General features: G+C 47.5%; 1 pseudogene; it reads left to right on the top strand.

Annotated features, from left to right (window-relative positions):
* The first annotated feature begins 1,265 nt into the window (after window positions 1-1,265).
* LOC144762263 (uncharacterized) overlaps window positions 1,266-14,432 on the top strand; it is a 31,566-nt pseudogene continuing 18,399 nt past the window's right edge.

The following is a 14,432-nucleotide window of genomic DNA, read 5'->3' as shown; positions in this document are numbered from 1 at the left end:
TCCCTAGAAGATCTGCCTCGAAGGCCGCGCTGCAGGCACTACAGTGGCTTCCGGTTAGAAGGAGAATTGAGTTCAAGGCTCTGTGTATGTGCCACCGTATTATCGGGGGCAAAGCACCGAGGCCGCTACATAGCCTTATTACTAAGCACAGGCCGGCCCGCTCCCTTAGATCTTCTGGGTGTGGCCTATTAGTGATCCCCAGAATTAAAAAAGCCCGCATGGGGGGCAGGTCCTTCCGGCTCCTTGCAGCAAGGAACTGGAATAAACTTCCGCTGGAGCTCCGTCTGGAGCCATCAGAGGCAAGGTTCAGGGGAAAGCTCAAGACTCATCTGTTTGTACAGTAGCTAAATAGCAGTGAGCTGAGCTGAGGGCATGCTGCTTCCACTTACTATAGCGCGGAGACACGCCGGGGTGCGTAACCAGGCGCTTTATAAGCTTCCCTATTATTATTAAGACTGCAACCTCATATCTGCACAGAGGAGCTACAACCTCCGCCATCACTTTTGTGAACACCAGAGGGGCACTGGTATGGCCAAAAGGGGGCATGGTGAACTGAAAGTGCTTGTGGCCCACCGTGAACCGTAGATAGTATCTGTGGGCTGGCAAGACAGGAATATGGAAATAGGTGTCCTACAAGTCCAACACCACCATCCAGTCTCTGGCGTTGAGGGCAGACAGGACCTGAGCCAATGTGAGCATTTTGAACTACTCCTTCCAGAGGAAGCAGTTGAGGGCCCTGAGGTCTAGAATAGGACACAGGCCTTTGTCCTTCTTGGGCAACAGAAAGTAACGGGAATAGCAACCACGACCTACTTCTGGTGCAGTGACCCTCTCTATAGCTGCCTTGGCCAAGAGAGCTGAAACCTCCTGGCGGAGAAGTGCCAAATGATCCTTAGACATGCGATTGAAAAATAATGGCATAGAGGGAGGGGTAGTCCTGAAGGACAGCGAGTCGGACTATTTGCAAAATCCACCTGTCTGACATGATGGATTGCCAGTGGAGGAGGTGATGGAGAATCCTGCCTCCCACTGGTCGTTGATGGGCCTGAAACGTCGGACTAGGAAGGTTTAGAGGCTGCCGCAGGGGAGGAAAGGGTGGACTGGACCGCCGCTGGCTCCCAGATCAGCGAGGTTGCTGGGCCCCACATCCGCGGCCACGCAGAGGCTGGGCAGCTTGTGTGAGCCTGTGGCTAGACTGGGCCGGACATGGTTGGGTGCCCCTTCCGTAGCCATGAAAGGACAAAAAGCAGATTGGAGTTGGCAAGATGGCGCGGCTAGGCCCCAAAGGTCTGGCCGTAGCCCGGGCATCTTTAAATTGCCCCAGCGCCAAGTCTTCTTTATCGCCAAAAAGACGACGGCCATCAGAGGGCATGTCCATCAAGGTTGACTGGACTACCGACGTGGCAATCATTCTGCCCAGTGAGTCGGTGTTATCCATTCCACATCTGATCATGAATTTGGCTGCGTCTCTCCCATCCGCCACTGCCTGGGAGAGAAGGCCTCCTCTGGGCACTGAGGCAGCACCTGCGCAACCGTATCCCAGATGGCGTGGGAGTATCGGCCCAAGAGGCACACGGTATTCACGGACTGCAGTGCCAAACTGGAGGAAGAGAACATACGCTTCCCAAGGTGGTCCTGCTTTTTGGATTCCCTATCTGGAGGGGCAGAAGGGAATGTGCCCTTTGAGGAGGAGGTTTGGACCATCAAGCTTTCGGAGGAAGGGTATTGGGTTAGGAACACTGGGTCACCCGGGCGGGGAGGTGCCCAGGAGAATGTCTGTGAGAGCTTCACTAAACGGCAACAGGAGTTCAGAAGTGAACGCCGCAGGCTGAAGCATCTCTGTCAGGAGGTTAGTTCTGATTGCCACCGAAGGGAGCTCAAGGCACAAGACCTTGGCCGCCCTTCTCACCACAAGAGAATAGGACGCTCCCTCCTCCGTAGCCACGGTAGGGGGAGAAAGTAAGCCAGTGTCTGGAGAAGTGTCCAGACCACTAGCATCACCCAGGTCCTCTGGCCAGTCCGGCTCTTCCAGGGTGGTCAGATAAAGTGTTCAGCGACCCCTCCCAGTCCTCATCGCCACCCTCTGGTCGATAGGGAACACCAGGGATGAACAGGGGAACAAAAGTACCTTCCGGCGTTGGTTCCGAAGTCGGCAGACAATGGTCCGGCTCCGGGTCCAAGTCAGGGATGAGGATGGGGATGGCGTCGGTCAGGAGAACGACTGGCGCAGCAGGCGTCGGAGCCGGGGAAGGTCGAGTCAGATCGACCAGCGTCGATCCGGATCCAGGCCTTGATCTGCAGGGGCCCCCCGGTGCAGAGGCCAGAGCCGCCGGCATCAAAGTGTGGAAATCTCAGAAATTGCCATTAGCATAAGCTGAAGCCATTTTAGTTGTGGCATCTATTTTGTTAAAGCAATGTGTTATCCCTGTGCACTCTGTGTGTCAGGATTTAAACGTTTAGTAAATCAGGAGCGCTCCAGTCGTCGCACGTGGTCAAGACGTGCCTTAAATGATTAGAAAGTGTTGAGGGTAGGAACACCTCTCCTCCAGGCTGTGCGCAAATCAACAACGAAACACAAGGGTTTCTTGATCAAAGTTCATAAGTTTTAATACCATGTTGTACAAAGTTCTACTTGATATTTAGAGCATAATTCAAATGCGTCATCATAGTGTGCATAATCACATTCTTATGTCGCATTATTCACAGTTGAGGCTCAATTATCGTCCACCCAATGCATTTCGGGTCATGCAGTGGTGACCCTTCGTCAGGGGTCTGAAAAAAGAGTGATATACAGGACCAAATTAGTCACTCCACGAGTCAAACGGATCATACATGCTTAAACGTGCTGCTGGCCCACCTTATAACCATCAATATCCACGTGAAACGAAGCGGGAAAACGTGCAATATGCAAGATGCGGAAACCAACCACCAAAGTCAAGAACCCAAATACCGGAAATAAAGCGCTAAAGGTGAAACACATCTAATCAACGAGCATTGAATTTACCAAATCTCTATCAGTGCGTGAAAAAACTAAAACCCAAGTCCCTGGAAAAACAATCGAATGAAACAGTGAGAATACACTTACGAAAAACAGACGCAGCCGCGTCTCGAAGAAATCTATCGTGTAAACACCGTGCAACAAGGCTGCGTGTAATAGGCTGTGACCCGGTCATGTGGTCGGAATTGGTTGACCAATAGTGAAAGGTGTATAGATAGAAACCCTGCCACGTGATATGAGTACCGAGGCTTAAGTGTCGGGAAGTGAAACGAAATTGCGGTGGTATAAATAAGTTGCGAACACAGAAGTAATATGGCCAAGCATAATGTCAAAGTACAATGCTAGATGAATAGAAAAGGATATCAGCACAAAATAAAAATGCCAAAAAACAGGTTAGGATGAGACAACACGATGAAATGCAGTGGTGTCCTTGATATATGTTCCGCAGTTTTGAACAATAGGTTGTAGAAATTTGTCAATAAATTTTCCAATTGGTTCCGAGATAGATCCACAGGCGGAGACAATGGGTCTTAAAGGAGGATTGGTGAGATCCTTGTGGATTTTCGGCAACATATACAGTTGAGGTCTCCTGGGATACTTCAAGATGAAAAATGCATATGTTTTTTGACTAATCAATTTCATAGCTAGTGCGTGATCCAATATTTGTTACAAACCTCATTGGACAAAACCCAAAAATTGAACAGAGATACCTTACTCTCACCTAAAGTAATTATTCCGGATAAGAAAACAGTTTGCGTGATGAAATATTCCACGGAATCCAGTAAAATCAAACGGATAGTTAACAAACATTGGCATCTCATCCAAACTGAACCGGATTTAAAAGATTTATACAGCGACAAAATAACATTCGCATTTCAAAGATCAAAAAATCTGAAAGAGTTACTCAATGCACCCACTAAAGTCAACCAAAAATGGAAAGGGATGTCAAAATGTTTAAACTGTATACATTGTAATAATGTGATTATAGGTAACAGCCTCACACATCCGACCAAAGAATACTCCATTGACTTGCATCATTCCAGCACCTGCGACACGGCGAATTGCATTTATGCAATTAAATGCCCATGTGGGAAAATCTACGTTGGACAAACCGAACGGAAAATTAAAGTGCGTATTACGGAGCACAAGAGTAACATTAGATTGGCAAATGTTAAATCCTCACTAGCTTGCCATTGGAAAGAAGCTGTGCATCAGATTTCCCAATTGAGATTTTCGGTTCTCGAGGTTATCACACAACGCCCAGACATGGATCCTGTAAAACAGAGACTCAGAGCAGAATTCTACTGGAAAAAAAATTGAACTCTACACATCCAGTTGGTTTAAATGATCGGATTGAACATTCTTGTTTTCTGTGATCTAATATACATATCGCATTGGCCTTTGATCAACACTGTTCCCCATTCATGATATATGTATATAACGTGCATCATCGTGTTGTCTCATCCTAACCTGTTTTTTGGCATTTTTATTTTGTGCTGATATCCTTGTCTATTCATCTAGCATTGTACTTTGACATTATGCTTGGCCATATTACTTCTGTGTTTGCAACTTATTTATACCACCGCAATTTCGTTTCACTTCCCGACGCTTAAGCCTCGGTACTCATATCACGTGTCAGGGTTTCTATCTATACACCTTTCACTATTGGTCAACCGATTCCGATCACATGACCGGGTCAAAGCCTATTAAATGCAGCCTTGTTGCACGGTGTTTACATGATAGATTTCTTCGAGACGCGGCTGCGTCCATTTTTCGTAAGTGTATTCTCACTGTTTCATTCGATTGTTTTTCCAGGGACTTGGGTTTTAGTTTTTTCACGCACTGATAGAGATTTGGTAAATTCAACGCTCGCTGATTAGATGTGTTTCACCTTTAGCGCTTTATTTCCGGTATTTGGGTTCTTGACTTTGGTGGTTGGTTTCCGCATCTTGCATATTGCACGTTTTCCCGCTTCGTTTCACGTGGATATTGATGGTTATAAGGTGGGCCAGCAGCACGTTTAAGCATGTATGATCCGTTTGACTCGTGGAGTGACTAATTTGGTCCTGTATATCCCTCTTTTTTCAGACCCCTGACGAAGGGTCACCACTGCATGACCTGAAAAGAATTGGGTGGACGATAATTGAGCCTCAACTGTGAATAATGTGACATAAGAATGTGATTATGCACACTATGATGACGCATTTGAATTATGCTCTAAATATGAAGTAGAACTTTGTACAACATGGTATTAAAACTTATGAACTTTGATCAAGAAACCCTTGTGTTTCGTTGTTGATTTGTGCACAGCCTGGAGGAGAGGTGTTCCTACCCTCAACACTTTCTAATCTATTTTGTTAAGCCATGTCATTCTGCCGTCTTCACTATTGCCTGCCTTTCGATACTGCTTGAGTCATCAGCTTTAGTTAACTCCTTCTATTCTAAGCCAGAGAAATGTATGAGCTCAGAAAGGCCTGTAGCTGCTGTAATGCACTTGTTTTAGAATTTAACTGTCAGGCTATTCCAACTGAAGTAAGCAGTTCTGATTCCCCTCCCACTTTGCTGACCAAGTGCTATCTGTCTGTCCATTTTAGTCGATAGCTACTCCTGTGCAGTGGCAGCTGGTGACATTTGAAAGTGGTGAGGCGTAAACTTATAAACATACTGCACCGTAGCGAGCGCCAAACTTACTCTTTTAAAAACCTGCAGATGCAGCGCAAAACTGGACAGTGACACACAAGCGCCCGCACCGCTCTAGTAAATAACTGGTCTAGCCACAATAATAGGTAAAAGCATTTTTAGTGATCGGTTTGACAAAGCCTCTTTCAGCTGAGCCCATATTCCGTGATTTAAACATACATTCTGGAATGTGGAGCCCTCCGGAGAGAGAATTAGAGCAATACAACAGAATTTATTGTGCACACTACACATCCCCATATGATAGTGAATAGAAGCACGGACAACTAGGTTTGGAAAAAAGTCAGCACACAATTACCAGATAATTGTCCTATAATACAAACTGTAGCTACAGTAAACAATAACATTACAAAGAAAAATATATATTGGAATACAGAGTGGACGCACCACCACTGCACAGTAGGTTCTTCTTTGGATGTGTGTCTGGAGCTTTTCCCTCACCCACAAATAAGACAAAAACATGTCAGTGATGCTTCGGCTGCATACATTGCATGCGTTAATGCATATACTATGTATTTATGAAGGGGTGGGAAAATATTTTATTCTCTCTGACAACTCATACCATTTCGTGTTATTCCAAGGTGCCGTTCTCTGATTGTACACTGTGAAGCCACCCGTATTTACATCGTTAGCTCTCTGAACTGGTACTATCAGACGCAACTCTAATATGCTTTTAGGCAAAACCAATAACCATAAAACTTTAACGTTCCTAAATGGCACGTCTGTCTTGCTTTCAATCTGCTGTTTTCTTATGCGCCCATAGTAATTCACTCTTCCAGGAAATGCATAAGCTTAATCTAAACAAATAAATAAATACAGCAAATACATCAAAAAACGACGATAGAGCATAAACTTATAGAGGAGGTAAACTAATGTTAATTTAAAAATGCACGTCCTTGAAGTGTTGGGTGCACTATAGATTCACGGCCGTTTCTGATGAACAAACGATCTCCTTTGAAGGGGATTCACACCTGACCCTGGAGCACTGCATCAAATCCTTGTCAGTATTCAGGAAATGTCCCTGGCGGCTTCGTCGCTAACGCTTTACTCCTGAGGCAGGTTTTAAACCAGTTAGCCGGTGCATGTGAGCGCCGAGAAACTGCCAGGTTTTACAGAAGTAAAAGGTTGCTGATTGAATATAAAAGCTTTTGTGCCGTCAATACAAATTGTGCCAGTGAACTGTCGGCGCGTGGAACTCGTGACATCATTAGTGACCTTCGATTCAGCAGTAATTGAAGATTTGTGATCTAACATTTGACCAGTGTGATGACCTTCGATTCTGGCCCTGCCTGGTAATGAGCCACTTGTTTAATAACCAGCAGCTGGTGTCATCTATGTCTTTGACTTTGCTAAGTGCACTGGCATACGTACTGAGTGCTACTCTGACTGCTATGAAGGAATTCATATCCAAAGGCCTCATCACCCCTTTAAACGCATACCTTTGGCTTGAAAACATATAAAGCACAACCATAAATGCAGCATAAATAAAACCCATCGGAGATGTGTTTAAAATAGAGTATTAGGCTATGATAACATATTGAGAAGGTTCATTATTGTTTTCCGGACTTTGATATAGCGCGAACTTGACCCGAAGGTGTCAGCACTGTCTGACTGACGAGGAATGATGAGGAAGCTAAGCTAGCATAGCACTGACTGACTGTGACTGGTTAACTTAGGGATGGCACTGGCACTGGCAGAGGTCAGAGGAGGCCTGGCCTGGCACAGTAAAAAGCTTACGTGCGTCGCGGTGGTGGTGGTGACCGTGACATCGACTATCTGGAACTTCTCTCTCTCTCTGGTGGTCTGCTCCGCGATGTCTTCCGTTCCGACCGACGCAGCAGCAGTAGACAGGAGGACTCACACAAAGCACCAAGTGGTCCGCGACCGTCCGTAGTAGATTGTAGGCACGCAGGCAGGCACACAACAACGACGACTGATCACTTCTTCTACTTTCAGTTTCACTCTTAGTTGTCCCAACAGCGTATGGCCAATCACCTGGACATGTCTGGATATAGCCATATGTGATTGGCCATACTAGTGCGGCCCTCAGCAGATCAGCCAACACCCAGGTGCGGCACCATCCTGCTGCAGTAGCCAATCCTGGCGCAGCGTTAACAGCGCCACTGCGCCAGGATTGGCTACGAGCAGCCTACTATCTGCCCATATTGTGCCCGGGGCCCGGGTCCCTGCCTGTGTCTCTGGGTGATATGGGGGGGGGGGGGAAAGGTGTACCACTGTACGCATGCGCGGGCCAGTCTCAATATTGCCTACTCCTGGATTTTACATGCGCAGTGTGTGTCAGTGTCATACGCTACTATTGTGCTCTCTGGCTGCCTGTGCGCTGTCACTCTCTGCCGCAGCCCCGCCCCCCCACGGCCCACTTACTTATGGATGCCCGATTCTGTCGAGCTTGTCCCGGCGCCGGTAGTGCGCTTCAGTCAGCGCGCACCGCACAGATTTATTTTAAAAACATTTTTTTTAATGCATGTTGGCACTGCAGTGCGGGCGTCCATGGCTAGTGGGGCAACGCCCCAATGCCCCCAATGGACGCACCGCCACTGTATGCCTGTATCTTCTATTTGAGTCTCCATGCTTACTCAGCAACAAACAGGGTATAAAAGACCTTTGGTTTCTATATTCCATGTACTACCTCCTACAGTGCCCGAGGGTGTTGTATTGATGTAGTCCCACTCTTGAGTGATTAATAAACTTGTTATTTGATATTCTAGCTTCCGTCCGGAAGCTAGAATTTCAATCTCTATTTTGTTGGTTTAAGGACCAGTGGAGAGATACGGGTGAACCCCTGCACCGGTGGGCACCTAAAAAGGCTAATTTCCACAAATTGGTGCCCGGCTCGTGGGGCTCATTGGGGACGCGGCCATCCAAAGGAGCGGTCTTGACGGAAGACAGGAATCTACTGAGGAGGTACCCTGCACGAGGGGACCCTTTATCTTTGCACACCAACTTGTTTTTCCGGTTTTCCTGTTTTCCTGCTCTGACCATCGTCTACAAGAACACCATCAACATCACGACCAACGCCGAAGACACACTCTCCACCGCCGAACTCCTGCACTTCCAGATTCACACCGACCCCAAGACCACCCTTAGAGGAACCGTCATCTACAGATCCCCGGGCCCGCGCACACAATTCAGCGAAACCATTGCCGACTTTATCAGCCCGCACGCCCTAGCCTCACCAGAATACATCCTCCTTGGGGACCTGAACTTCCACCTGGAGGAAAACAGCGACAACAACACCACCACCCTGCTCGACAACCTCGGACTCAAGCAACTGGTGAACACCCCCACCCACATCGAGGGCCACACGCTCAACCCCATCTTCTCCGCCAGCAACCACGTCTCCTTCAGCCACTCCTCCGGACTACACTGGACCGACCACAGATGCATCCACTTCACCTTCAAAAAGACTACATCCCACTACGGCACACAACAAATCCCCCGCAGATGCTGGAGCAAAATAACCACAGACCAGCTCCACTCATCGCTGAACCAGAACCCGCCAGCCGACACCGCCGACACCAACGACGCAGCCCACAACCTCGCACAGTGAATCACCAACTGCACCGACGACCTCGCACCACTGAAGAACCCCCCAGGCACGACAGGCAACAGGAAAACTTCATGGTTCACAGACGCCCTCAAAGAATCAAAGAAAACCTGCAGAACCCTCCAAAAAACCTGGCGCCACGAACGAACCACAGAAAACAGAACAGCCCTCAAGACGCCACCCGCAAACACCACCAGCTGATCCGCACCACCAAAAGAACATAATTCAAAGAGCGGCTAGACAACAATAGCCACAACTGCAAACAACTCTTCAACATCGTCAAAGAGCTCTCCAACCCCAGCGCCAGCAACAATGACATCACACCGTCACAAGAACTCTGCAACTCCCTCACCACGTTCTTCTACTGAAAGATAGCAGATATACACGACAGCTTCGGACCCCAGACTCCGCCTACGGTCACCAAACCAGCGACCCCCACCACCACCCTCAACGCCTGGACCCCCACCAGCACTGAAGACACCACCAACGTCATGAACTCCATCCACTCCGGCTCCCCCTCGGACCCTTGCCCCCATCATATCTTCATCAGAGCCGACACCATCATCGCACCCCATCTCCAGAACGTCATAAACATCTCATTCGCGTCAGCATCCTTCCCCGAAAGCTGGAAGCACGCAGAAATCAACGCCCTTCTGAAGAAACCCACAGCGGACCCCAAAGACCTCAAGAACTTCCGCCCCATCTCACTTTTTCCCTTCCCGGCCAAAGTCATCGAGAAGACCGTCAATAAACAGCTGACAGCTTTCCACGAGGCAAAAAACTCGCTCGACCCATCCCAGTCCGGATTCCGAGCCAACCACAGCACCGAGACTGCTCTCATCGCAGCCACCGACGACATCACGACCCTGATGGACAACGGAGAAACAACCGCCCTCATCCTCCTAGACCTCTCAGCAGCCTTCGATACCGTATGCCCCCGCACCCTATTAGCCCGCCTCTTCAACACTGGGATCCAAGGAAAGGCCCTGGACTGGATCACCTCTTTTCTCTCCAACAGAACCCAGAGAGTCCGCCTCCCTCCCTTCCGCTCGGAGGCCACCGAGATCATCTGCGGCGTACCCCAAGGCACCTCGCTCAGCCCAACCCTCTTCAATATCTACATGAGCCCCCTCGCCCCCATCGCACGCCAACACAACATCAACATCATCTCCTACGCCGACGACACACAGCTGATACTCTCTCTCACCAAAGACCCAGCCACCGCCAAAACCAACCTACAGGGAGGAAGCTCAGCTGTCTGAAATTGAACTCAGACAAAACAGAGGTCCTCATCCTCGGACAATCCCCATCCGCCTGGGATGACTCCTGGTGGCCCTCAGCTCTGGGCTCTGCGCCAACACCCTTGGACCACGCACGCAACCTAGGATTCATCCAGGACGCCTCCCTCACGATGACCAAGCAAGTCAACGCCGTCTCGTCATCATGTTTCAACACCCTGTGCATGCTCCGAAAGATCTTCCGGTGGATCCCCACCGAAACCAGAAAGACGGTCACCAAGGCCCTCGTCACCAGCCGCCTGGATTACGGAAACGCCCTATACACAGGAACCACTGCCAAACTTCAGAAACGACTACAACGCATACAGAACGCCTCCGCACGACTCATCCTCGACATCCCTCGCCATAGCCACATATCCGTCCACCTCAAAAACCTGCGCTGGCTCCCCATCAACAAGAGGTTCACGTTCAGGCTCCTCACCCACGCACACAAAGCGCTCCACAACATAGGCCCCGAATACCTCAACAACCGCCTCTCGTTCTACACTCCCACCCGCCAGCTCCGCTCAGCCAACCTTGCCCTCGCCACCGTCCCACAGATTCGAAGAACCACCGCCGGAGGAAGATCGTTCTCCAACCTGGCAGCCAAAACATGGAACTCCCTCCCCGCACACCTACATATGACCCAGGACCATCTCACCTTCAGGAAAGACCTCAAGACCTGTAGCAGCAACCCCCCCCCCCACCCTTCTCAGCGCCTTGAGACCCTCACGGGTGAGTAGCGCACTATATAAATGTGTTGATTGATTGATTGACCCTCCGGGTGGTGGCCGGTCCCCGACTGAGATCTCTTTTGGCGTAAGTATTGCAGTGACCATTATGTCAACCCAGAGCTCGGCAGTTGGAGACTTTGGTTTGGTAAGGTCGCTGAAGCGGCACTCTTGTTTTGGATTTGCTTGGCCAAGATTCTGGTTTTGTTTTTTGCAATAAACAAAGGCAGGTAATGGGGAGATTTTTGTCTCTTCTGTTAATACACTTGAAATAAATACTATTCGATTATAATATTATATTTTATTATAATATTTTTGGCATGCCTGCTCCTAGCACACTTCTTAGAATGTCTTGCTGTCTTGGAGGTACCAATATGGATCTAGAAAGTAGTCAGCCGGCTCCCCTAGAGGGGACACCTAATAGGTTTATGTATATTAAATACAGTATTTCTTCCATAATGTATAGTACACTGTGGAACAAATATACAAAAAAGGATCCTGATCTACGATGGCCAGTAAATGGGTCATTTGATTTTAAAAAGATTCAGTATGTAGAGAAGTGTCTCTTTGGGCGAAAGAGTCGACAGGATATGTTTGATTGTGTTTGAATGAGGGAGAAAGAGGTGAATGAGAGAGTGAGGAGAGAAGAAGTTATAGCAGAAAAAGAACAGTGCAGGATAATTTACCAGAACACTTAGAACTGAAAAATAAAGAGATGAAGGAAATAAAAGAGAAAGAAGATAGGGAGCGTCATTTAGAGGTAACTGGTCAGTACCCTATTAGGAGCCCCATTTATCCCATACTTAATAAACCTCAAGATGATTCTATAATCTTAGGTAGACCTCCTCCTCCGTATAAATTCTCTAGCGCCCCTGAGAATGAAGATTCTGATGATGAGCATTTTTCTTCAGATGAAAAAGAGGACGATAAGCAAATTGGGCAGACAACTCGCTCTATTTTAACCACTGAGCATAAAACCACCCTTAGATCTGCTGCTCGTAAAGCAGCTTGTGGGAGTGCCTCCACCCCAGACCTCATAGCAATGATTCAGCAATGGTCAGATTTAGAGCAGTTATATTTTTTAGAAATGTTTACTTGGGAGGTAATACTCAGTTTTAGAAAACATTCTGGTGCTCTAGAGCCCTCAGATATAAATTTTGATTATAAATAGTTAAGTGATGGCACCTTTCTTTCTTCACAGGTGTCCGGTCTAATTAGGTGAGTGGTTAAATTGCGCGTTGAGGCATTCCGTTTACGGGAAGAGAAAAAGGCAGCTGATAAAGCTACAGCTGAATAAACCGTTCAGTCTCCGGCGCAACAAGAAGGATATTATAGGTTCAGATACAGACACTAGTAATCCTGTAGTTACTGTGAAACCGATGCGTGAAGCTGTGCCTTTGTATGTTCCTCCATAGGGAGCGGGAACAAGTGACGATAAAACTTCAGATAATGCCATAGGGATATTTTATTTATAATTGGGTCTATACCCCTTGGAGTAGAGCAGACGTTATGGCTCTTAAAGCTGATTTGCCTGCTCCGGGCAAAAATCCAGCTGCTTTTTATGAAGAAGTAGAAGGCGCTATTAGTTCCTGCGCTATGACATTGCCTGATATTGACATGTTCTTTGGACTTATGTTACCCCCTGTTATGTGGAGATCAATTCGGAAGGTAGGTGATAATGTAGCCTATGGTGATACTGGGTGCATTTAGAGGGACTAGATGCCGATAGAGAGCCTGCGCAGAAACCACAACAGGTGATATTAGATCTTAACAAAGCTGTTGTAACTAAGCTGATAACTCTTATACCCCCCAAGAAAATAGATTGGACAACATTAGCGTCTTTTAAGCAGAAAGCAGATGAGTCAGTTTCTGATTTCTTTACACGATTCGAAGAGACATTCCATGACTTAAGTGGGCAGTCATTGACAGATGACACTGGTAAGCATCTGTTCATTGACAAATTTGTCGCTAACATGTTGCCAGAAATAGCTAGTCGCCTAAAGGCCAGCGAGAGTTCATGGACCACGTCTTCCCCCCTCTCCCTTTTGACTATGGCCCAGTATTATGAGCGTCGAGAATTGGAAGCCAAAGGCAAGGAGGATAAAAAGGTTAAAGATTTTAAAAGCAAAAGTTATGTCGGCTCAAGTCTATGGTTCATCATTTAGAGGTAGTGCGAGAGGTAGATGTGCGATGTATCACCCTGGTGTACCCCCTTTCCCTCAAACATATTTGTCTTCTGATCAATGTGCGTTTTGTAAGGAGATTTTACATTGGTGTTCTGAGTGCCCCCTTTTGCGAGGTCAGCTGTATCAGCGGGGTGGAGGTAGTATGAGAGGCCACCCAGGGAACACAGGAAATAGGGGAGGCATGGATAATCCTACCAGATTTGAGGCAGTTGAAACCAACCCAACTTCCTTTAATACCTTTGACAGACGAAACCAATATCAAATGTCTGATTACTTGGCTGATGGCCCTAAGGATTCTGATTATGCATAGGAATGCCTTGGATGGGGTAAGGAACCAGTTGCGGTCCCAGTAGATCAGAGAGGTCCCTATGTCAATGCAAAAGTCTTGGGTTCTACTGATCGCTTTCTGGTTGATACAGGACCTACTTGTAGTGCTCTGTCTAAAATAATTGGTTCCTAGGGCTTCCCTGGCTGGCGCAATAATATCGATAGGATTCGATGGGACACCTTCCCTTAGCCCACTGTCACAGCCACTTGCATTTAGTCTTGATAAATTCACTGCAGCATGTCCATTTCTGCTTTCCCCTAACACACCGGATAATATTGTGGGTATCGATAAGCTCAAACATATTCATGCTACAATACGTTGTTTCCCAGAAGGTATGCGTGTTTAAATTACAAATATCCGATGGTTGAGATGTCTTGTCTCATTAAAGAGGATATTGCTCTAGCATCGTTACCTAGCCCCTTGTGGGCTACATCAGATACTAATGTAGGACAAATGGTTATCCCACCAGTACATATTCAAGTGAAGGAAGGTGCTTCATTTCCTCGATTGCCCCAATATAAAATCTCTCGAGAAGGTGAAGAAGCATTGATACACATTGTGAAGGATTTGATTGGAGTGTGGGTTGTGGAAGAAGTCCCCTACAATACCTGTAATGCCCCTATTCTTCCCATTTTGAAAAAGGACAC

This window comes from Lissotriton helveticus, chromosome 6 (genome assembly GCF_964261635.1).
Source record: "Lissotriton helveticus chromosome 6, aLisHel1.1, whole genome shotgun sequence".
Classification (NCBI taxonomy): Eukaryota; Metazoa; Chordata; class Amphibia; order Caudata; family Salamandridae; genus Lissotriton; species Lissotriton helveticus.
This window is presented reverse-complemented; position numbering and strand designations above follow the sequence as displayed.